A 23,596-nucleotide genomic window follows, 5' to 3' on the forward strand; every position below is an offset into this window, starting at 1 on the left:
ACCCGAACTTTTGAGCTGGAAAAATGTTCCCTCTCCTTCCGGACTTCCCCGGTACTCCGACCATTACAATGGATAAGTCCTTGTTCGGCATTTACCACCGAACACTAACTGTCCGGTACAAAGCTCGAACTTTTAAGTTCTTGTTTGCTCATCTCGAGTCTTGGCACAGGGGATGCAGAGGTCCAGGGCCTGGTGCATGAGAGAATACAATTACTCTACATAGGGGACCTTGTTGCTCAATTTTCACTGTAGTCTAGAAGATTTAGGTGAATTTCCCGATTCATTAAGTGTTAATAAGGGGCATGCAAGAATTAGATGCGATGCATTAATTACCAACTGCACACCGTTAAATACATTAGGCACAATGTATTAGTGTATGTGCCTAGCCAGAAATGTTACTCTAGTCTAGGACTGGAATAACATTTCTGGGGTAATGCCAAGGGTAAAATAATGAGGTTCCTCAGCTTTACTTATGACAACCCACAGGAATAATCCAGGAGACACAGAAAATGATATCATTTATTGAGTCTCCTGAATTATTCCTGTGGTTTTCCACCACATTATCTTACCCTTGTCATTTCTGGTTTCACGGGTGGATCTGCAGCATCTCAATAACTTCCAATCTCTAATATTGTTGTGTAATACACAACTATCCCAAGTGAGCTAGTGTTTTGTCGCCGTTATCATTGCTCACCACCACCAGATGAGACCCGATTGCGCTTCCTTTGCTTCCCAGGAGTCTCTCTACTATTTCTGGGATAATGTATTTCACAACTTTCAAGGCATTGATGAAATACCCCGGCTTCTCCCCAGCTCAGAAGCCGTTTGGAACTTGGAGTGAAAATGCCAAAAGTTGCAAAGTTTTTGCACAAACATTTTACAAGGTTTTAAAGTCTTTTACCCCAGTGTTCATTCAAAAACACTGATGAATCTTATGACTCTAATGTTCTTTTATACTTACTGGGGCACATTTACTAATCTTTTCTACTATGTAGATAGTGTAAACTTAGTAAATTGTGTAAAAATGTGTCATGGCGGGTGATCATTTTGGTGCAACTTTAGACACTTTTGTGCATCTTTACACCACCTTTTGGTCGGATTACATTACTCCACGTTGGTGCATTTTGTTCCATTTTAATCTTTATCCTGTAAGATGTAATTATTTTTAGCTAAGTCACACCCCTATGTAAACTGAGGCACAACAACTGTCTAAACACATTATAAATAGGTGTAAAACTTGATCTAGCATTATTTGCCAAAATGTGCCAACACATTAGTAAATTTTCTCACTGGGCTCCTTTTAGGTCCAATATTTTTTGCTATTTTAAACCTTTTTTGATTGGAAAAAATTGATGTTGAAGATGATGGACATATACTTTAATTCCTAAATTGAGGATGCTGAATATTTCAAATTCACATCCTCTCCAGAGCATTTTAATTGCAGATGAATCATGAACTTATTTGCAAATATCAAAACTCAACATGCTCATGTTTACTTATAAGCCTTCTTGGGGTGATTGTTTCTGCCTTATGTCCAAATGGTGCAGCTGCTGCTGGTTTTGCTTCTGCAGCTCTTTGATCGTGTTCTTAGGCTACTTTCACACTAGCATCGGGCCGACGTTCCCGACACTAGCGTGGTCTCCGCCGCACAACGGGGGCAGCGGATGCATTTTTCCAGTGCATCCGCTGCCCCATTGTGAGGTGCGGGGAAGTGCGGGGAGGTGGGGGCGGAGTTCGGGCCGCGCATGTGCGGTCGGAAAAAGCGGACCGTCGGGAGCAAAAAACGTTACATGTAGCGTTTTTTGCTCCCGACGGTCCGCCACTGCACGACGCATCCGTCGCACGACGGGTGCGACGTGTGGCAATCCGTCACAATGCGTCGCTTAATGTTAATCAATGGTGAAAAAACGCATCCTGCAAACACTTTTGCAGGATGCGTTTTTTCGGCAAAACGACGCATTGTGACGGAATGCAGTTAACGCTAGTGTGAAAGTAGCCTTAATTGCTCACTGCATATAAGGATGTAACATTCGATTTCTGTATAGTTTAGTTATGACTTGTGCCGTATGCTTGTAGCGGGGTAGTATAATATAGTATACGAGGTCTGCGCTTTGTGCATTTTTCTCCAATAGTTTATATCAGCCCCACAGGCCGATTTCAGCTTTGCTACAAATTTTATTTCTGACAATTTGGCAAAAAAAGAAAAGCTTGTGACCCTGCGGATCTGTGGAGTGCGGCTCACAATGAAACACATTTATTATCTGTCTGGAAGCCCCTTCTGACCTTGTTTCACAGCTTTGTACGATTAGCAGGGAAATGAATTTACAAATTTGCCATCGTAAAAACACCAGAGCCATCTTTTCTTCTTCTGTCCCAAAAGGTTATACCACAGCTTTCATGTAATATTAATGGCATTATTATTACTTTGGGAGTTGAGCGAGCTCAATGCAGGTTAACTCTAAGGATGCTAACACCACTGCAGAATAAGTAGCTGTACAGAAGCTGAAGTTTATAATTGGGCAGCCATTTCTATCCCCCAAAAGAGCATCCTAGTCAATATTCACAAAGTAATCTGCTGACCAATCTGCTGACCAATACTGCATGAAGCACGGACTAAATCCTTCCTGGCCAGGAGGCATCATCTCATTCTAGATGTTGCAAGCTCATAAAGGAGTCAGTATCACCATCTCAGGCGAGACAATATATTCTGTGTAAGTCCATTGCTTTTACGTTGAAAGCAGGAATGGTTTAATTGAATAAGGAAATGAAAAGCATCCTGGAGGTGTAAGATCACATCATGAGGAACTACACAATTAATAGATCATTGTGATAGATAAAATGTTGAGCTCTAAGCTCTATATAGGTGGCTGTAGACACTAAGCTAAAGTTGGTTGACCATCAAATGTGTATTTCATTCTTGTCTGACATTTGCTCTATACTATGTTCTGAAGGTAGAAAGGTTGCCAGCAGAGCTGGCTGGCAGTAACTTACTCCCCTCAACCCATTGAGGTGATATCACGGCAGTAACCTGTATGCCTCCTCAGTGCCGCCCTATGCACCGTGGTCATCACATGTTTCGCTGAGCTTTGCCTCTTGCAGCACTGTTGCATCTTAGGGTGGTTTCTATTTTGTCTTAGAGGCGCATGGCTGATCTCTGCAGGAGTTTAACCTGACTGTGTCCTGCAGAGATTAGATCCCACCACTCTTTACCGTGGCATTGTTTCCTAGCCTGTTTGTCCTCCAAGTGATCTGTTTGTGCTTGCGTGTTTCTGTTTCTTCTGTTACTGACTCGACTTGACTACCCATCCTGTCTGACTTCTCCTCTCCTGACCTCAACTACGTGTCCTGAACCTGTGCTGCCTGCCTTGACCTCAGACCGTCTTACCACATTTTAGTTTGGGCTCTCCTGTACTGCGTACCCGTGCCTCTGACCCTCCGAAACTGCCCTGGAGTTATATCTGTTGACTACATGCGGGAAAGCCTTTCCTCACTACCAGAGGCTCTAGTGAAATCCAGGTTGTCACTTAGTCACACCCCTCCAGGGCAAGCCAGGCTTGTGGCTTGTGGGTCCACACCCACCACCGTTACAGTGCATTCGGCCATGGACCCCGCTGACAAGTCAGATCCCTGGAATCCGAAAAAAAGATGTCAGTACAAGTGTTGCACGAGGAGGTCCGCTCTAAGCATATGAATCAATACCAGCTTATGCAGGTGATTAATGTGATTGCATCTCAGCTGCAGGATATGTCTGCTTCTGTTGATAGGGCGTTGTGTTGTGAATTTACCTTTTGGCTCCCTCTAGTGGCTACTAGTGTTTTTACTCTGGGTATGTCTATCATCCCTTGTATGCTCACCTGGGTCGTTAGGTCAGGGGTGTTGCTATATTAGCTCCCTGGACCTTCAGTTCAATGCCTGGCAACGTTGATATCAGAGCTAATCTGTAGTGCTCTTGTCTACTGATCCTGGTTCCTGCTTGATTAAGCTAAGTCTGCTTTCTTGCTTTTTGCTATTGTTTTTGTTTGCATTTTTGTCCAGCTTGTACATAATCTGTATCCTATCCTTGCTGGAAGCTCTAGGGAGGCTGGAGTTCTCCCCCCGGGCCGTTAGACGGTTCGGGGGTTCTTGAATCTCCAGTGTGGATTTTGGTAGGGTTTTTGTTGACCATATAAGTTATCTTACTACATTCTGCTATTAGTGAGTGGGCCTCTCTTTGCTAAACCTAGTTCATCTCTGTGTTTGTCATTTCCTCTTACCTCACCGTTATTATTTGTGGGGGGCTTGTATCCAACTTTTGGGGTCTATTCTCTGGAGGCAAGAGAGGTCTTTGTTTTCCTCTTCTAGGGGTAGTTAGTCCTCCGGCTGGCGCGAGACATCTAGCGACCAACGTAGGCATGTTCCCCGGCTACTTCTAGTGTTGGCGTTAGGAGTAGATATATGGTCAACCCAGTTACCACTGCCCTATGAGCTGGATTTTTGTAATTCGCAGACTTGCTGATATCTCTGAGACCCTCGCCATTGGGGTCATAACAGTTTGCCAGGCCAGTATTAAATGTTAAATGCATTGCAGAAGTGGGATTATAAGAAAGAAAGTTCTGAGTTTTTTTTTCTCTCTCTCATTTTTTTTTCTTTTCCCCTTTACCTCTGAGTGGCTTGTGATTGCTGCAGACATGAATGTCCAGACCTTGATTACAAGTGTGGACCAGCTTGCTGCTCGTGTGCAGGGCATACAAGATTATGTTACCAGAAATCCTATGTCAGAACCTAAGATACCGATTCCTGAACTGTTTTCCGGAGACCGATTTAAGTTTAGAAATTTCAGGAATAATTGTAAATTGTTTTTGTCCCTGAGACCCTGTTCCTCTGGAGACTCCGCTCAGCAAGTGAAAATTGTTATTTCTTTTTTACGGGGCGACCCTCAGGATTGGGCTTTCTCGCTGGCGCCAGGAGATCCGGCATTGGCTGATATTGATGCGTTTTTTCTGGCGCTCGGTTTGCTTTATGAGGAACCCAATCTTGAGATTCAGGCAGAAAAAGCCTTGCTGGCTATGTCTCAGGGCCAGGACGAGGCTGAAGTGTATTGCCAAAAATTTCGGAAATGGTCCGTGCTGACCCAGTGGAACGAGTGTGCATTGGCTGCAAATTTTAGAAATGGTCTTTCTGAAGCCATTAAGAATGTGATGGTGGGTTTTCCCATTCCCACAGGTCTGAATGATTCTATGGCCCTGGCTATTCAAATCGACCGGTTGTTGAGGGAAACCGCAAATTCCCTCATGGTGTTGTCTGAACAGGCACCTGAATTAATGCAATGTGATAGAATCCTGACTAGAAATGAGCGGAAAATTCATAGACGCCAGAATGGCTTGTGTTACTACTGTGGTGATTCTACACATGTTATCTCAGCATGCTCTAAACGTCTTACTAAGGTTGTTAGTCCGGTCGTCATTGGTAATTTGCAACCTAAATTTATTCTATCTGTAACTTTGATTTGCTCACTGTCATCATATCCTGTCATGGCATTTGTGGACTCAGGTGCGGCCCTGAGCCTTATGGATCTGTCATTTGCCAAGCGCTGCGGATTTGTTCTTGAGCCATTGGAAAATCCTATCCCTCTTAGGGGTATTGATTCTACGCCATTGGCAAAAAATAAACCGCAGTTTTGGACACAGGTTACCATGTGCATGACTCCCGAACATCGGGAGGTAATACGTTTTCTTGTTCTGCATAAAATGCATGATTTGGTTGTTTTGGGTTTGCCATGGTTACAGACCCATAATCCAGTCTTGGACTGGAAGGCTATGTCAGTGTCAAGTTGGGGCTGCCATGGAATTCATGGAGATTCCTTGCCCTTGTCTATTGCTTCTTCTACGCCTTCGGAAGTTCCGGCGTATTTGTCTGATTATCAGGATGTCTTCAGCGAGTCTAAGTCCAGTGCACTGCCTCCTCATAGGGAATGTGACTGTGCAATAGATTTGATCCCTGGCAGTAAGTTTCCTAAGGGGAGACTGTTTAATCTGTCGGTACCTGAACATACCGCGATGCGTTCATATATCAAGGAGTCTCTTGAGAAGGGGCATATCCGTCCTTCTTCTTCCCCTCTTGGTGCGGGATTCTTTTTTGTGGCCAAAAAGGACGGATCTTTGAGGCCTTGTATTGACTATCGGCTTTTAAATAAGATCACTGTCAAATTTCAGTATCCTTTGCCGTTGTTGTCTGATTTGTTTGCCCGGATTAAAGGTGCCAAGTGGTTCACCAAGATAGACCTTCGTGGTGCGTACAACCTTGTGCGCATTAGGCAGGGCGATGAATGGAAAACCGCATTCAATACGCCCGAAGGTCATTTTGAGTACTTGGTGATGCCATTTGGGCTCTCTAATGCACCTTCAGTTTTTCAGTCCTTCATGCGTGACATTTTCCGGAAGTATCTGGATAAATTTTTGATTGTTTATCTGGATGATATTCTGGTTTTTTCTGATGATTGGGACTCGCATGTGGAGCAGGTCAGGATGGTTTTTGAGATTTTGCGTGAAAATTCTTTGTTTGTAAAAGGCTCAAAGTGTCTCTTTGGTGTACACAAGGTTCCCTTTTTGGGGTTCATTTTTTCCCCTTCTGCTGTGTAGATGGATCCAGTCAAGGTCCGAGCTATTCATGATTGGACTCAACCCTCGTCAGTTAAGAGTCTTCAGAAGTTCTTGGGTTTTGCTAACTTCTACCGTCGTTTTATCGCAAATTTCTCTAGCGTTGTTAAACCGCTGACGGATATGACCAAGAAAGGCTCTGATGTAGCTAACTGGGCTCCTGCTGCCGTGGAGGCTTTCCAGGAGTTGAAACGCCGGTTTACTTCGGCGCCTGTTTTGTGCCAGCCTGATGTCTCACTTCCCTTTCAGGTTGAGGTGGATGCTTCGGAGATTGGGGCAGGGGCCGTTTTGTCGCAGAGAGGCCCTGGTTGCTCTACTATGAGACCTTGTGCCTTTTTCTCTAGGAAGTTTTCGCCGGCAGAGCGAAATTATGATGTGGGCAATCGGGAGTTATTGGCCATGAAGTGGGCATTTGAGGAGTGGCGTCATTGGCTCTCGGGTGGTGGTCTTGACTGATCACAAAAATTTGATGTATCTCGAGTCTGCTAAACGCCTGAATCCTAGACAGGCCCGCTGGTCATTGTTTTTCTCCCGTTTTGACTTTGTGGTCTCGTATTTACCAGGTTCTAAGAATGTGAAGGCCGATGCTCTGTCTAGGAGCTTTGTGCCTGATGCTCCTGGAGTCGCTGAACCTGAGGGTATTCTTAAGGAAGGAGTTATCTTGTCAGCGATTTCTCCAGATTTGCGACGTGTGTTGCAGAGATTTCAGGCTGGTAGGCCTGACTCTTGTCCACCTGACAGATTGTTTGTGCCTGCTAAATGGACCAGCAGAGTCATTTCCGAGGTTCATTCCTCAGTGTTGGCAGGGCACCCGGGAATTTTTGGCACCAGAGATCTGGTGGCCAGGTCCTTTTGGTGGCCTTCCTTGTCAAGGGATGTGCGGTCATTTGTGCAGTCCTGTGGTACTTGTGCTCGAGCTAAGCCTTGCTGTTCTCGTGCCAGCGGGTTGCTCTTGCCCTTGCCTGTCCCGAAGAGACCTTGGACACACATCTCTATGGATTTCATTTCGGATCTCCCGGTGTCTAAAGGCATGTCTGTCATCTGGGTGATATGTGATCGTTTCTCCAAGATGGTCCATCTGGTTCCTTTGCCTAAGCTGCCTTCCTCTGCTGATCTGGTTCCTGTGTTCTTCCAGAACGTGGTTCGTTTGCACGGCATTCCTGAGAATATTGTGTCGGACAGAGGATCCCAGTTTGTTTCCAGGTTCTGGCGATCCTTTTGTGGTAGGATGGGCATTGATTTGTCGTTTTCGTCCGCTTTTCATCCACAGACTAACGGACAAACGGAACGAACTAATCAGACTCTGGAGGCGTATTTGAGGTGTTTTGTCTCTTCTGATCAGGATGATTGGGTGACCTTCTTGCCGTTGGCTGAATTTGCCCTTAATAATCGGGCTAGTTCTGCTACCTTGGTTTCGCCATTTTTCTGCAACTCCGATTTCCATCCTCGTTTTTCCTCGGGACATGTGGAGCCTTCTGACTGTCCTGGAGTGGATTCTGTGGTGGATAGGTTGCAGCGGATCTGGAATCATGTGGTGGACAACTTGAAGTTGTCACAGGAGAAGGCTCAGCGTTTTGCCAATCGCCGCCGCGGTGTGGGTCCCCGACTTCGTGTTGGGGATTTGGTATGGCTGTCTTCTCGATTTGTTCCTATGAAGGTCTCCTCTCCCAAATTTAAGCCTCGATTCATTGGTCCTTACAAGATATTGGAGATCCTTAATCCTGTATCCTTTCGCCTGGATCTTCCGGTGTCGTTTGCCATTCACAACGTATTTCATAGGTCCTTGTTGCGGCGGTACGTTGTGCCTGTGGTTCCTTCTGCTGAGCCTCCTGCTCCGGTGTTGGTTGAGGGCGAGTTGGAGTACGTGGTGGAGAAGATCTTAGATTCTCGTCTCTCCAGGCGGAGGCTTCAGTACCTGGTCAAGTGGAAGGGCTATGGTCAGGAGGATAATTCCTGGGTGGTCGCCTCTGATGTGCATGCGGCCGATTTAGTTCGCGCCTTTCACGCCACTCATCCTGATCGCCCTGGTGGTCTTGGTGAGGGTTCGGTGACCCCTCACTAAGGGGGGGGGTACTGTTGTGAATTTACCTTTTGGCTCCCTCTAGTGGCTACTAGTGTTTTTACTCTGGGTATGTCTATCATCCCTTGTATGCTCACCTGGGTCGTTAGGTCAGGGGTGTTGCTATATTAGCTCCCTGGACCTTCAGTTCAATGCCTGGCAACGTTGATATCAGAGCTAATCTGTAGTGCTCTTGTCTACTGATCCTGGTTCCTGCTTGATTAAGCTAAGTCTGCTTTCTTGCTTTTTGCTATTGTTTTTGTTTGCATTTTTGTCCAGCTTGTACATAATCTGTATATTATCCTTGCTGGAAGCTCTAGGGAGGCTGGAGTTCTCCCCCCGGGCCGTTAGACGGTTCGGGGGTTCTTGAATCTCCAGTGTGGATTTTGGTAGGGTTTTTGTTGACCATATAAGTTATCTTACTACATTCTGCTATTAGTGAGTGGGCCTCTCTTTGCTAAACCTAGTTCATCTCTGTGTTTGTCATTTCCTCTTACCTCACCGTTATTATTTGTGGGGGGCTTGTATCCAACTTTTGGGGTCTATTCTCCGGAGGCAAGAGAGGTCTTTGTTTTCCTCTTCTAGGGGTAGTTAGTCCTCCGGCTGGCGCGAGACATCTAGCGACCAACGTAGGCATGTTCCCCGGCTACTTCTAGTGTTGGCGTTAGGAGTAGATATATGGTCAACCCAGTTACCACTGCCCTATGAGCTGGATTTTTGTAATTCGCAGACTTGCTGATATCTCTGAGACCCTCGCCATTGGGGTCATAACAGCGTTGATCCAGGGAACTAGTCTGATTGCTGTATGTGGAGTCGGGAAGGAATTTTTTTCCCCAAAGTGGAGCTTACTATTTGCCACATGTTTTTTTTTTGCCTTCCTCTGGATCAACATGTTAGGGCATGTTAGGTTAGGCTATGGGTTGAACTAGATGGACTTAAGGTACCTTCACACTCAGCAACTTTACAAAGAGAACGACAACGATCCGTGATGTTGCAGCGTCCTGGTTAGCGATCTCGTTGTGTTTGACACGCAGCAGCGATCTGGATCCCGCTGTGATATCGCTGGTCGGAGCTAGAAGTCCAGAACTTTATTTGGTCGTCAGGTCGGCGTGTATCGTCGTGTTTGACAGCAAAGGCAACGATGCCAGCAATGTTTTACATGGAGCTAACGACCTGTGAGAACGATCAGTGAGTCACCGTTACGTCACAGGATCGCTCCTGCATCGTTCTGGAGCTGCTGTGTTTGACGTCTCTACAGTGACCTGTTGTGAATTAGACTTTTTGGCTCCCTCTTGTGGTTACTAGTGATATGACTCTGGGATTGTCTTTCCTCAGTTTGGCACCCACCTGGGTCGTTAGTCCAGGGGTGTTGCTATATAAGCTTCCTGGATCCTTAGTCCAGTGCCTGGCATCGTTGTAATCAGATCCTTTCTGTTTGCTCCTGTCTGCTGGTCCTGGTTCGTGCAAAATTAAGCTAAGTCCTGCTTCTTTGTTTTTTGGTTATTTGCTTGCTTTCATTTTTGTCCAGCTTGTACTAAATGTGATTCCTGACCTTGCTGGAAGCTCTAGGGGGCTGGTGTTCTCCCCCCGGGCCGTTAGACGGTTCGGGGGTTCTTGAATATCCAGCGTGGATATTTTGATAGGGTTTTTGCTGACCATATAAGTCATCTTACTATATTCTGCTATTAGCTAGTGGGCCTCTCTTTGCTAAATACCTAGCTCATTCTTACGTTTGTCTTTTCCTCTTACCTCACCGTTATTATTTGTTGGGGGCTTGTATCCAACTTTTGGGGTCTTTTCTCTGGAGGCAAGAAAGGTCTTTCTTTTCCCTTCTAGGGTTAGTTAGTTCTCCGGCTGGCGCGAGACGTCTAGAACCAACGTAGGCACGTTCCCCGGCTGCTGCTATTTGTGGTGCTAGGATTAGATATATGGTCAGCTCAGTTACCACCACCCTATGAGCTGTTTTTTTGTGTTTGCAGACTTAGTAATTATTTCTGAGACCCTCTGCCATTGGGGTCATAACAGTATGCCAGGCCAACATTGAATGTTTAATGTATTGCAGAAGTGGGATAATAAGAAAGGAAATTCTGAGTTTTTTTTTTTTCCTCTCTTCCTCCCCTTTACCTCTGAGTGGCTTGTGCTTGCTGCAGACATGAATGTCCAGACCTTGATTACAAGTGTAGACCAGCTTGCTGCTCGTGTGCAGGGCATACAAGATTTTGTTACCAGTAGTCCTATGTCTGAACCTAAAATACCTATTCCTGAACTGATTTCTGGAGACCGATTTAAGTTTAGGAATTTCAGGAATAATTGTAAATTGTTTCTATCTCTGAGACCCCGTTCATCTGGAGATTCAGCTCAGCAAGTTAAAATTGTTATCTCTTTTTTACGGGGCGACCCTCAGGATTGGGCTTTCTCGCTAGCGCCAGGAGATCCGGCATTGGCAAATATTGATGCGTTTTTTCTGGCGCTCGGATTGCTTTACGAGGAACCCAATCTTGAAGTTCAGGCAGAAAAAGCCTTGCTGGCTATTTCTCAGGGCCAGGATGAAGCTGAAGTGTATTGCCAAAAATTTCGGAAATGGTCCGTGCTTACTCAGTGGAATGAGTGTGCTCTGGCCGCAAATTTCAGAAATGGCCTTTCTGAAGCCATTAAGAATGTGATGGTGGGTTTCCCCATTCCTACAAGTCTGAACGATTCCATGGCGCTGGCTATTCAAATTGACCGGCGTGTGCGGGAGCGCAAAACCGCTAATCCTCTGGTGGTGTTGTCTGAACAAACACCTGATTTAATGCAATGTGATAGAATTCAGACTAGAAATGAGCGGAAAAATCATAGACGTCAGAATGGGTTGTGTTTTTACTGTGGTGATTCTACACATGTTATATCAGCATGCTCTAAACGCCTAACAAGGGTTGTTAGTCCTGTCGCCATTGGTAATTTGCAACCTAAATTTATTTTGTCTGTGACTTTAATTTGCTCATTGTCTTCTTACCCTGTTATGGCGTTTGTGGATTCAGGCGCTGCCCTGAGTCTTATGGATCTGTCATTTGCCAAGCGTTGTGGTTTTGTTCTTGAACCGTTGGTAAATCCTATTCCTCTTAGAGGTATTGATGCTACGCCATTGGCGGAAAATAAACCGCAGTTTTGGACGCAGGTAACCATGTGCATGACTCCTGAACATCGGGAGGTGATTCGTTTTCTTGTTCTGCATAAAATGCATGATTTGGTCGTTTTGGGTCTGCCATGGTTACAGACCCACAATCCAGTCTTGGATTGGAAGGCAATGTCTGTGTCAAGTTGGGGCTGTCAGGGAATTCATGCTGATTCTCCGCCGGTGTCTATTGCTTCCTCTACTCCTTCGGAAGTTCCTGAGTATTTGTCTGATTATCAGGATGTATTCAGCGAGTCCAGGTCCAGTGCTCTGCCTCCTCATAGGGACTGTGACTGCGCCATAGATTTGACTCCAGGTAGTAAATTTCCTAAGGGAAGACTATTTAATCTGTCTGTACCTGAGCATGCCGCAATGCGTTCGTATATCAAGGAGTCTCTGGAGAAGGGGCATATCCGTCCATCCTCTTCCCCTCTTGGTGCGGGATTCTTTTTTGTGGCCAAGAAGGACGGATCTTTGAGACCTTGTATTGACTATCGGCTTCTGAATAAAATCACTGTTAAATTTCAGTATCCTTTGCCTCTGTTGTCGGACTTGTTTGCCCGGATTAAAGGTGCCAAGTGGTTCACCAAGATAGATCTTCGTGGTGCGTACAACCTTGTGCGCATTAAGCAAGGAGATGAATGGAAGACTGCATTTAATACGCCCGAAGGTCATTTTGAGTACTTGGTGATGCCTTTTGGGCTCTCTAATGCTCCCTCAGTGTTTCAGTCCTTTATGCATGATATTTTCCGGAAGTATCTGGATAAATTTATGATTGTTTATCTGGATGATATTCTGGTTTTCTCTGAAGATTGGGACTCACATGTGGAGCAGGTCAGGATGGTGTTTCAGGTTTTGCGTGAGAATGCTTTGTTTGTTGAGGGCTCAAAGTGTCTCTTTGGAGTACAGAAGGTTCCCTTTTTGGGGTTTATTTTTTCCCCTTCTGCTGTGGAGATGGACCCAGTCAAGGTCCGAGCTATTCATGATTGGACTCAACCCACGTCAGTTAAGAGTCTTCAGAAGTTCTTGGGTTTTGCTAACTTCTACCGTCGTTTTAGCGCTAATTTTTCTAGCGTTGTTAAACCTTTGACGGATATGACCAAGAAAGGTTCTGATGTTGCTAACTGGGCTCCTGCAGCCGTGGAGGCGTTCCAAGAGTTGAAGCGCCGGTTTACTTCGGCGCCTGTTTTGTGCCAGCCTGATGTCTCACTTCCCTTTCAGGTCGAAGTGGACGCTTCTGAGATTGGGGCAGGGGCCGTTTTGTCGCAGAGAGGCCCTGGTTGCTCGGTAATGAGACCATGTGCTTTCTTCTCTAGGAAGTTTTCGCCTGCTGAGCGGAATTATGATGTTGGCAATCGGGAGTTGCTGGCCATGAAGTGGGCATTTGAGGAGTGGCGTCATTGGCTCGAGGGTGCTAAGCATCGTGTGGTGGTCTTGACTGATCACAAAAATTTGATGTATCTCGAGTCTGCTAAACGCCTGAATCCTAGACAGGCCCGCTGGTCATTGTTTTTCTCCCGTTTTGACTTTGTGGTCTCGTATTTACCAGGTTCAAAGAATGTGAAGGCTGATGCTCTTTCAAGGAGCTTTGTGCCTGACTCTCCTGGAGTCGCAGAACCAGTTGGTATTCTTAAAGAGGGAGTTATCTTGTCAGCCATTTCTCCTGATTTGCGACGTGTGTTGCAGAGATTTCAGGCTGGTAGACCTGACTCTTGTCCACCTGACAGACTGTTTGTTCCTGATAAGTGGACTAGCAGAGTCATTTCCGAGGTTCATTCCTCGGTGTTGGCAGGGCATCCGGGAATTTTTGGCACCAGAGATCTGGTGGCTAGGTCCTTTTGGTGGCCTTCCTTGTCACGGGATGTGCGGTCATTTGTGCAGTCCTGTGGGACTTGTGCTCGAGCTAAGCCTTGCTGTTCTCGTGCCAGCGGGTTGCTCTTGCCCTTGCCTGTCCCGAAGAGGCCTTGGACACACATTTCCATGGATTTCATTTCAGATCTCCCGGTGTCTCAGGGCATGTCTGTCATCTGGGTGGTATGTGATCGTTTTTCTAAAATGGTCCATTTGGTGCCTTTGCCTAAGCTGCCTTCCTCTTCCGATCTGGTTCCTGTGTTCTTTCAGAATGTGGTTCGTTTACACGGCATTCCTGAGAATATTGTGTCTGACAGAGGATCCCAGTTTGTTTCCAGGTTCTGGCGATCCTTTTGTGCTAGGATGGGCATTGATTTGTTGTTTTCGTCTGCCTTTCATCCTCAGACTAATGGACAAACGGAGCGAACTAATCAGACTCTGGAGGCTTATTTGAGGTGTTTTGTTTCGGCAGATCAGGATGATTGGGTGACCTTCTTGCCGTTGGCTGAGTTTGCCCTTAATAATCGGGCTAGTTCCGCTACTTTGGTTTCGCCATTTTTCTGCAACTCTGGTTTCCACCCTCGTTTTTCCTCGGGACATGTGGAGCCTTCTGACTGTCCTGGGGTAGATTCTGTGGTGGATAGGTTGCAGCAGATCTGGAATCATGTGGTGGACAACTTAAAGTTGTCACAGGAGAAGGCTCAGCGTTTTGCCAACCGCCGCCGCGGTGTGGGTCCCCGACTTCGTGTTGGGGATTTGGTATGGCTGTCTTCTCGATTTGTTCCGATGAAGGTCTCCTCTCCTAAATTTAAGCCTCGCTTCATCGGTCCTTACAAGATATTGGAAATCCTTAATCCTGTGTCCTTTTGCTTGGATCTTCCGGTGTCGTTTGCCATTCACAACGTGTTCCATAGGTCTTTGTTGCGGCGGTACGTTGTACCTGTGGTTCCTTCTGTTGAGCCTCCTGCTCCGGTGTTGGTTGAGGGCGAGTTGGAGTACGTGGTGGAGAAGATCTTGGATTCTCGTCTCTCCAGACGGAGGCTTCAGTATCTGGTCAAGTGGAAGGGCTATGGTCAGGAGGATAATTCCTGGGTGGTTGCCTCTGATGTGCATGCGGCCGATTTAGTTCGTGCCTTTCACGCTGCTCATCCTGATCGTCCTGGTGGTCTTGGTGAGGGTTCAGTGACCCCTCCTTAAGGGGGGGGTACTGTTGTGAATTAGACTTTTTGGCTTCCTCTTGTGGTTACTAGTGATATGACTCTGGGATTGTCTTTCCTCAGTTTGGCACCCACCTGGGTCGTTAGTCCAGGGGTGTTGCTATATAAGCTTCCTGGATCCTTAGTCCAGTGCCTGGCATCGTTGTAATCAGATCCTTTCTGTTTGCTCCTGTCTGCTGTTCCTGGTTCGTGCAAAATTAAGCTAAGTCCTGCTTCTTTGTTTTTTGGTTATTTGCTTGCTTTCATTTTTGTCCAGCTTGTACTAAATGTGATTCCTGACCTTGCTGGAAGCTCTAGGGGGCTGGTGTTCTCCCCCCGGGCCGTTAGACGGTTCGGGGGTTCTTGAATATCCAGCGTGGATATTTTGATAGGGTTTTTGCTGACCATATAAGTCATCTTACTATATTCTGCTATTAGCTAGTGGGCCTCTCTTTGCTAAATACCTAGCTCATTCTTACGTTTGTCTTTTCCTCTTACCTCACCGTTATTATTTGTTGGGGGCTTGTATCCAACTTTTGGGGTCTTTTCTCTGGAGGCAAGAAAGGTCTTTCTTTTCCCTTCTAGGGTTAGTTAGTTCTCCGGCTGGCGCGAGACGTCTAGAACCAACGTAGGCACGTTCCCCGGCTGCTGCTATTTGTGGTGCTAGGATTAGATATATGGTCAGCTCAGTTACCACTGCCCTATGAGCTGGTTTTTTGTGTTTGCAGACTTAGTAATTATTTCTGAGACCCTCTGCCATTGGGGTCATAACAGTGACCTAAATAACAACGCTGCAGCGATCGGCTCATTGTCTATATCGCTGCAGCGTCGCTGAGTGTGACGGTACCTTTAAAGTCTTCCTTCAACCTTAATAACTATGTACTATGTACTATGTGTCCACCCTATTTCGCGTCTTCTTCCTCAGCATCGACATCGTCTCCAGGGCAGCCACCTAGAGTTCCAGTATCTGGTGGACCAGCTAATGTCGAGCTTCCACTTCCGTCCCACTACGATGGGGAGCCGCGGCTGCATTAACCAGTGCTAGATCCACTTCACTCTCCATGCTCATCATTTCCCTTTGGACCAGACCAAGATTGCCTTCATGGTCTCACTGCTGTCTGGACAAGCCCTGGCTTGGGTAAACCCTATTTGGGAGCATAAAGGTCCCGAGACTCGTGATGTTGGGAGATTCTTGGAGATGTCCAAGGCAGTAATCGAGGAACATTGCCGCACCTCGTCTACTGCCGCCTGCAGCCTCTAAAACAGGGCACGGATACCGTGGCTCAGTATGCCTTATGTTCTGCACCTTGGCGGTGGAGTTATTCAGAAATGAAGAAGCCCTGGTGGCAACCATCTTGCATGGCCTGTCTGGTCGCATCAAGGATGAGTTGGCAGGCAGAGATCTATCATCCTCTCTGGATGCCCTTATACACCTCACTTCTAGAATTGATCTCCGTTTCCATGAAGAACAGACTCAAGAGTCTTCTTTTTTTGGGAAACCTCCTTGGTCGATTCCAACCTTTCAGTACCTTTGCTGTCACAAGCGACACCTCTTGCTGGAGAGCTTATGCAGGTAGGATGAGCCATACTTTCTGTATATAAGCGATAGCAAAGGTATCAAGACAACATGTGCAACTAATGTGGAGGCAAGGGACATTATATTTGTCTGTGTCAATTGAGACCTCCAACACCCTGTGGCAGTTGGAGAAATGACCTTGAATAGGAAAGTTAACTCTCCAAAACTGTTGACCCAAGTCACTTTTGTTTGGGGAAAGAAGTCTCTTTCCGTGGCACCCATTTAGACTCCGGTTGAATGGCCAACCTCATCCATCCCATCCTAATTCGTCAGCTTCAGCTTCCTAATCAACAGCTTGTTCATCCCCTGGATGTTGCCTCCATTTCTGGGTAACCGCTGGCAGAGCCCATTCACCCTGCAAATTGGAACCCAGCACTCTGAAATAATCTCTTTTAATTTGCTACCTAGCTGTGTAGACTCTGTTCTTCAAAGCCTTCCTTGGTTCCGGCTATATGCATCGGTTGTTGACTGGTCCACCGGTCAGGTGCTTCAATGGGGATCGTCATGTGCTACCAATTGCTTGCCAATGTTTCGCCAATGTCCCTGCCTCTCATACCTTTGGACCTACCCTCCCTGCCTGAAACGTGTGACGCATCAGATTCTGAAGAAGGATCACTGCACATCTTTAACCCAGCTTAGGCTACTTTCACACTAGCGTTGTGTGACGTACGTCGCAATGCTTCATTTTGGAGAAAAAACGCATCCTGCAAAGTTGCCCGCAGGATGCGGTTTTTCTCCATAGACTTGCATTAGCGATGCATTGCGACGGATTGCCACACGTCGCATCTGTCGTGCGACAGATGCGTCGTGTTTTGGCGGACCGTCGGCACAAAAAAGTTCCATGTAACGTTTTTTGTGCGTCGCGTCCGCCATTTTCGACCGCGCATGCACGGCGGAAACTCCGCCCCCTTCTCCCTGGACATTACAATGGGGCAGCGGATGCGTTGAAAAACTGCATCCGCTGCCCCCGTTGTGCATTTATTTCAGAACGTGCGTCGGTACATCGGGCCGACGCATGGCGACGGCCCTGTACCAGCGCTAGTGTGAAAGTAGCCTTAGGTTGTTGAATTTTCTCCTGTAAGACACACCTCTCCGAGTAAGACTGTGGCTTCAACTCAGAGGAGAATCCAATCAAGGAACAAGCCTGCCAAAACTTCCTGCACCCCTACCTTTCCTGTGAAGTTTCCTTGGTAGCTCGACCTAAAAAGGGAGGGATGTAGGGGGAGTTACTGTTACGGTGGTATGAGAAATATTAAATAAACTTTGGCACTCAACTTGCAATAATATGGAAATTTTAATGGCAGCCACTTGTACAACAAACGTTTCGGTCAGAGACATTGACCTTCTTCAGTGTACTGCAGTAACATCAAATAAAGAGCAAACAATCAATATGTACAACAATATGAACAACAAAAAAACAGAAAAACAATAAAAAAATCAATAAAAAAATCAAAAAATGAGGAGACTAGTGTATACTGTGCATATACAGTGATGGATGGGAAAGGGAATGGGGGTAGTAGAGAGAAAATGAAGAAGAAATCATACCTTAGTCCCTTAGAAACACTATTTGTGTGTGGCTTAAAGTCAGAATAAGGTCCTACGCATGGATCCTAAAGTAAAGAATATGTCATGTTTAACCAGGCATGGTCTGTAAAAGGCCATGACTAGATAATAGATATAAGACTAACCCATGTATCAATATGGATGAGGATACGGTGGCGGGAGGAGGTGTGTTGGACCGTCCTGCTCCTTATCTGGGTGATGGAATATATCTATGAAATAGATATATATAATACCTCATATATAGAAATACGTATAACAAACAACAATAGGGATTATATATCTGGACTGAGCAGTCCGATTGATCAATAATAGTACTGACCCTAATATCCAGGCTAGCAAATGTGGTTGAGAGAAATTATATATATGTATCCTCTTCAAGAGTCAGGGTAGTATCTGTGGGGGAACAGATAATACACATGGGAGCAGTGGTAAGGTACATATAGTGAAGATACCTGTAGGAGTGGTGGAGATATATACCATGTGTATATATGTAACCTGTATGCCTCCTCAGTGCCACTTTACTCACTATTGTCATCAACTGGCTTTCTGTGTTTTGCCTTGGAAGGGTGTGGCTGGTCTCTGCAGGAATTTAACCCTGCTGTGTCCTGCACAGATTAGGTTCACTCGCCAATCCCGTGTTAGCAGACTCTATATTTGGCAGCTCCTCCCACCACTCTTTGCCCGAACATTGGTTCCTAGTCTGTTTGTCCTGCTACTGATCTGTTTGTGCTATTGTGTTTGTGTCCTCCATTATTGACCCAGCTTGCCTACACATCCTGTCTGACCCTCCGGTCAGCTGCTGCAGTCCCGGGGACTGCCCTGGAGTGGTACCAAGTGACAATCTGCTGCCAAGCCTATCCTCACCACCAGAGGTTCCAGTGAAAACCAGGTGGTCGCTTAGTCACGCCCCTCCTTACTGAGCCCAGCCTGTGGCACGGTGAATGCACACCCACTACTGACACAGAGGATCTAAAAGATGTATTCAATGTAAGAGATTGTTAGGGGTCGATGTGCTGCGCTGCTCTCGCATGCAAATATATAAATCAGTGTTAACCAGAATTAATGGGGTTTTGTTAGTGGGTTTTTGCTGTTTAATCTGAAGACAGCTAACAGCAATTGAAAGTTTATGCCCTCCTTTATTCCCATCAAAATGTTTTATCCTACAAAATTCCCTTCATTGTATTGTCTATTGCTGTCTATACTGTAGTGCAAATATATTTGTGTGATGCTGAACACAGATTCCCATTATTTATACGAATCCCTTTCTGAAATACACACTAGGGTCAGTTTCTTAGGAAGCAGTTAGCTTTTTATTATTTGTTTGGAGTGTGGAAACTGCAATATTCAAAAGAAATGCATGTGAAGAAAAGTGAAAACATGACCCTACTGAGCTACCATGGTGGGCAGTAACCTCGTAGATCAGCACATTGTGAATACCATATAAAATATAACTTTTAATGAATTACTTGAGAAAAAAGGAATATCAGACAAGATAAATGTATCCGTAATGCAACAAGCCAAAAGACAAACATGTCCAATCCACTGTGATGGATAAATACATAGACAGATACTGTCACATATCAGTGAGAAACTATCTGAACATAAACTCACAGTGGTCAGCCAACCATAGAAGGTCTGTAAACATGAAAGAACCACTTAATAGGCATGTAAAAGATTACGCCGTCTACAACACCATTAATGACTTTTATGGGAAATAGTATGAAGAAAGTGGAACTATCTCACTCATCTGTCAAATCCAAAGGAGGGTGTCCTTGAACATCGAACAGTACTGCAGAGGCCTGTCCGTCCATCTTGGATTGTAGATTGCCCTTGTAAGCCCTGCAGAATCTACAAAGGCCCTGGTCACGCCAAGACTCCTGTCCTGACAAGGGCAGTCCACAGCAATTAAGACTAACTTTAGACTTTACTTTAAGTCTCAGAGCTTTGCAGCTTGAAACGCGTAGACCCGTATCCTTCTATCCCTCACCCTTCCTCTCCCGCGTCTACCTCCTCCTCTTCTCCCCCATTTTTGCTTGGCATGTTTTTGTTCTTAGAATTGTATTTTTTTCTCTCATTAAAAGTCATGTTTTAACTCTGCATAATTAAGCAGATGCTGGAACCCCTTTGTTTTTCCTCAGTCCGCTGCAAACCCGGTGCAGACAATACCCTACAATCATTCTGCGTGACTCGCTCCTCGTTTCTTCAGTTCAGCATCATCAGTGGACGACAATGCATGTATTCAACTAACTAAGGGCCGTGACACCATCATCCCAATGGTCGACCTAGCATTCCGCAGACAGGTACAGCTAAGTCACTATAGAAGGGATATTAAATTCCTGTTGTACCCCCGTGGATTCCGATAGAGATCATCTGTATAAGGGACGCAGTCCTGTGTCATCCATATGGTACAATCAGCCAAAGATAGACAGAGGGAACCCATATAAAGCAATGAAAAACATGACCCCCACTGAGCTATCATGTTGGGTAGTAACCTAGTAAAATAGATTAGATCACATGTAAAATAATTAATCAGACTTGCCTTTTTTGCATATAAGAAAAAAGGACTGTCCTTTGTGACGGTGCTGGACTCAGTTTTCATCCTTTTTTGGTTCCTGTTTCCATTTTTACCATTAATGAGTTACTGTATGTGTTTTTCTCATATGCAAAAAAAGTAAAAAAAAAGACAAGATTCTACTACCCGTAAAACAGTAAAAAAAATGGACAGCCCTCCAATAACATTCAAGTGCTATCAATTTTTTGTAATGGCTGTCATGGAAAATTTTAAAATCTCTGAAGCCCATGGAGAGGGGGGCATTCACCCCCTACCTCCTCCTCTCACACGGAATTGCAGAAGGAAAAAGGGCTTACAGTCTACAAAGCTTTTTTAGTAGTTGAATTACACAGTTTAACATATGGGAAATGAGCAAGACTTATATTTATAGATTGGAGAGGAAGAGAAGTGACAATCCTAATTAAAATGCAGGCAGCTCCCTTAGAACCAAAACAGATCCTGTCAGTACCAACAAGGATGTATTTTGTGAAAGACAGATATTTATAGAATGGACAGGTAACTTGACTGAAAATGGTCTTTTCAGAGGGCTGGATAACAAAGGTACATGTGTTTACACATAGGTAGAGAGGTGAAAGAGCCTCTTTTGTCCCCAGGAAATACTTTGCCCCCTCCAGGGGAAATGTTATATATTGACCTCAGACTTATGTCTCCGAAATAAAATTATGAATATTGTGGCTTGTATAGATTCTGTAGTGATGGGATATACATTTTCAGCTTTAGGACAAATCGGGGAAGAAGATGCTTGTTTTTTCATAATTGTAACCCTTGCCTATAGGACACAAATCAATAGTGGGCAGATAACTGACAACAGCCATGTCATGTTTTGTCTTTGGGTAACAGTAACATCCTTATAAAAAACATGGCGGCAGTCTCGAACTTCTGCGATCATCAGGAGTGAAGTTTGTAAAATCTTTTCTATATTTTTTTATGAACACTGCCTATCGTTTTTGATTAAATATAAAAATTAATAGTTCTGTTCCTTTTGTTCTGTAACCCACACCCCGAAGCCATACGCTATCAGAATCAGGCTTCCCTTCTGCCTGTATAAAAATCTACTGGTGGTTGGAGTCTTGGGTTGTTATGAAGCTGGCAGTGATCGTACCGGGGGTATATACACATATTCCATGCATTGGAATTGGAGGCGTATAGCATAGTCTTACTATTAGTATCCCGATAACTGGCCTATTAGTGGAAACATCCTGCGTTCTCCTCCGGTAATTGTCAGTCAATCGCGTAATTGTTTAGACGATTGGATACTTTCGGATTCCCCCAACAGTTTGATTTCAAACATTCAATCCGTTTTCTCCCCTTTGAGATTAGCCACAGCCAGAGGAGTTTGGAAGCAGCATACTCCTCTGTGCCCACAGAAAACATGAGCAAATCAGGAGAGAACAGTAGCTGTCAGCTGAGCAAGCTGTCATCGGTATTTAGGCAGTATACGGGTTAACATCACAAGACTACAGAAATAATTGTATTGGCCTTCAGACTGCCTGCTCTGCATGATAATAACTCCTGCAAGATGTTGATGGATGTGTGATAATGGAGATAAGAGCGACTTGTTTCCATGCTGTCTATAGGTTTAGATTTGATCAATACAGTTCTGCGACCATGCTGTAATGCTGCACCAACTCCCACTGTATACAGTGTTTTACAAGCTACGCTATAACTGTGCTGCAGTTCTTCCTGATTTGTCAAACATTCCTCAAAGTGTAAGAGTACCGTAAATGTAATAAAAAAGAGCATTAACCTTCTACTTTGATCCAGGATTGATCCTAGTAAAACAGTTAAAAATACTCAAATGTCTATCCCAGGGTGTTGCATTAAGCATGCCTATTAAATAAAGTAAAAAGTGAAAAAAAGTTTTTAAAAACATGAAATTTTTTTTTAAAAAAGGAATGTTTAAATCGCCCTCCTTTTGCCCCATTGAAAATAAAACAATTAAAAAATAAACGTGTTTTTGTTGCTATGTTCAGAAATGTCCGATGTATCAAAATATAAAATAAATTAATCCGGTCGGTATATACCGTAAGGAGAAAAAAATCGAAATGCTAGAAATGTGGGTTTTTTTTTAACCTTTTCAACATTTAAATTAAATGCAATAAGATATAATCTAAATATCGTATCTACCCCAAAATTGTATCAATAAAAATAAGCCATCACTCAGCCTCAGATCCCAAAAAACGGTAACGCTATGGGTCTTGGAAAATGGTGACAAATACAAATTTCAGAATTTTTTTCACTACTTATATAAAAAAAAATAAACTACACTTGTTTGTTATGTGCATACTCACATTGACTTAGAGAATCATATTGCCTGCTCGGTTATACAATATAGTGACACGGTATATAAAAAAACAAAAAACAATTGTGGACTTTCAGATTTTTTTGCAATTTCACCACACTGAAGAGTTTTTCTTCCTTTTTTCCAGTACACTAAGGTAAGGTAAAATCAATGGTGTCATTCAAAAGTACAACTTGTCCTGCAAAAAAATATATATTTCCCCCTTACTTTCCATATTGATGGAAATGTAAAAAAGTTATGACTTTTGGAAGAAAGGGAGGAGAAAACTAAAACGGACGAAAACAGAAAATGGCTCGGGGAGGTAAAAGGTTAAAGAATAGCATGAAATTTCTCCATATTGATTCAAGAAATGCTATAAATACCAACAATATGGCTACTTCGCCATTTCAGAACTGCACTAATGTATACCTATCTCTTACATGTACATGGATATCTTCTGAATTACGCAAGTAAAAATGTAATGGAGTTAAGTGGTTAAATGGAGTTATTCCTAGAAGTCGTGAAAAGTACGGAATGGCCCCATATTGGTAGCCGCAGTTATTAATAGTGTCATATACAATACCTAATCAAATATGTACTCTTGGAAATATCAAGTTCTCTGCATGACTTGCCAGGATCCTTAGCTCGGTGGTAATTCTGCTCCTGTAGTGATGAGTGGTATTTAAACCGATCAATACAGCCGCAATTC

General features: G+C 44.6%; 1 protein-coding gene across 2 annotated transcripts in view; it reads left to right on the top strand.

The window, feature by feature from the left end:
* The window catches only part of EPHB1 (EPH receptor B1), a 430,854-nt gene that overhangs the window by 333,717 nt on the left and 73,541 nt on the right, over positions 1-23,596 (top strand). The gene's annotated exons all lie outside the window — the stretch shown is intronic.

This window comes from Ranitomeya variabilis, chromosome 2 (assembly GCF_051348905.1).
Source record: "Ranitomeya variabilis isolate aRanVar5 chromosome 2, aRanVar5.hap1, whole genome shotgun sequence".
Taxonomy (NCBI): domain Eukaryota; kingdom Metazoa; phylum Chordata; class Amphibia; order Anura; family Dendrobatidae; genus Ranitomeya; species Ranitomeya variabilis.